Genomic DNA, 2,500 nt, shown 5'->3' with positions numbered 1-2,500 from the left:
CACACACACACACACACACACACACACACACACACATATATATATATATATATATATATAGAGAGAGAGAGAGAGAGAGAGAGAGAGAGAGAGAGAGAGAGAGAGAGAGAGAGAGAGAGAGAGAGAGAGAGAAAGTAAAACACTTTATTTGTGTACAAATGTTTCTTTCATATCTATTGTTATTTCGTTATTGTTCGTTTGCTTTTAGAATGTTCGTTTGTGATCGAATATGTGTTAAGTATGTTCAACATTCAAACAGAAAGGCATGGAATCGAGATAAAATAAAAAAAAATATATATATATAATTTGATGTGGTGGCCAACATTTCACCATTAAAAGAGTAAGGGAAGAAGATAATGAAGAAGAAGAAGACAGCAAGTTCTTGTATTGTCTGTATAGCTTACACATACCAACGACGTATACAGCAAGTCCTTGTATTGTCTGTATAGCTTACACACACCAACGAAGTATACAGCAAGTCCTTGTATTGTCTGTATAGCTTGCACACACCAACGAAGTATACAGCAAGTCCTTGTATTGTCTGTATAGCTTGCCAACGAAGTAGAGAGCAAGTCCTTGTATTGTCTGTATAGCTTACACACACCAACGAAGTAGAGAGCAAGTCCTTGTATTGTCTGAATAGTCCTTGTATTGTCTGAATAGCTTACATACACCATCGGAGTAGAGAGCAAGTCCTTGTATTGTCTGTATAGCTTACACACACCAACGAAGTACAGAGCAAGTCCTTGTATTGTCTGTAAGTCAAACCATCGGAGTAGAGAGCAAGTCCTTGTATTGTCTGTATAGCTTACACAGACCATCGAAGTAGAGAGCAAGTCCTTGTATTGTCTGTATAGCTCAGTCACACCATCGAAGTAGAGAGCAAGTCCTTGTATTGTCTGTATAGCTTACACAGACCATCGAAGTAGAGAGCAAGTCCCTGTATTCTCTGTATAGCTTACACAGACCATCGAAGTACAGAGCAAGTCCCTGTATTCTCTGTATAGCTCAGTCATACCACCGAAGTAGAGAGCAAGTCCTTGTAGTATTTGTATAGCTTACATACACCATCGAAGTGGAGAGCAAGTCCTTGTATTGTCTGAATAGTCCTTGTATTGTCTGAATAGTCCTTTTATTGTCTGAATAGTCCTTTTATTGTCTGAATAGTTTACATACACCATCGAAGTGGAGAGCAAGTCCTTGTATTGTCTGAACAGCTTACACACAAACACACACACCAACGATCGATTCTTGGTCGATTCTCGTTTGGTTTTGGGTTGGTTTGCACGGCAGCTTGCTGAACGTAATAAGTAGCAGGTTGTTTATTTTATTTTACTTTATTTTATTTATTTTTTCATGTATATATATACTATTTTCATCAATACAGAAATAAACATCAGATGCACACGCACTGTAAGATGCAGCTGTTTCCTCTCTCTCTCTCTAACGCCCTTACCCCGCCCACCACCCCTCCCTTTCCTTCCACCCTCTCATCAACACCCCCTTCCATCCCCGCCACCCTGTGTCCCTCTCACGCCCCCCACCCCCACCCTCCCCCGCCCCCCGCCCCCGCCCCCGCCCCCGCCCCCTCCACACACACACACAAACACACGCACATACACAAGCACCGCCTTACTTTTTTTTTTTTTCATCTCGTGTTCGTAACAGATCGGTGATTCGTCTTACATGAGCTTAGTGCCCCGAGACCCTGTATCATAATTAGCAATGCTGTGTGCAGATTTTGGTGGGGGAGGTTGCTGACACACCACTACCATTCAGCTTACAGGCAGCAGAATATTAAAATCATTGCAGCGATGGTGTGAAAAATAGGGTAAATATGCGCATGACTGAGGACGACGGGTCCGCTTTCTGCATGCAAGAAGGTGGGGGAAGGGGGGGGGGGAGGGGGAGAGAGAGAGAATTAGTAAAGAGTGAGAGAGAGAAAGAAAGACAGAGAGAGAGAGAGAGAAAGAAAGACAGAGAGAGAGAGAAAGAGAGAAAGACAGAGAGAGAGAGGGAGAGAAAGAGAGAGAAAGAGAATTAGTACAGAGTGAGAGAGAGGCTCAGAGAAAGAGAGAAAGACACAGAGAGAGGGAGAGAAAGAGAGAGAGAGAGAGAGAGAGAGAGAGAGAGAGAGAGAATTAGTACAGAGTGAGAGAGAGGCACAGATAAAGAGAGAAAGACACATAGAGAGAGAGGGAGAGAAAGAGAGAGAGAGAATTAGTACAGAGTGAGAGAGAGGCACAGATAAAGAGATAAAGACAGAGAGAGAGAGAGGGAAAGAAAGAGAGAAAGACAGAGAGAGAGAGGGAGAGAAAGAGAGAGAAAGAGAATTAGTACAGAGTGAGAGAGAGGCTCAGAGAAAGAGAGAAAGACACAGAGAGAGGGAGAGAAAGAGAGAGAGAGAATTAGTACAGAGTGAGAGAGAGGCACAGATAAAGAGAGAAAGAGAGAGAGAGAGGGAGAGAAAGAGAGAGAGAGAGAGAATTAGTAAAGAGTG

This window comes from Babylonia areolata, chromosome 2 (genome assembly GCF_041734735.1).
Source record: "Babylonia areolata isolate BAREFJ2019XMU chromosome 2, ASM4173473v1, whole genome shotgun sequence".
Taxonomy (NCBI): Eukaryota; Metazoa; Mollusca; class Gastropoda; order Neogastropoda; family Buccinidae; genus Babylonia; species Babylonia areolata.
This window is presented reverse-complemented; position numbering follows the sequence as displayed.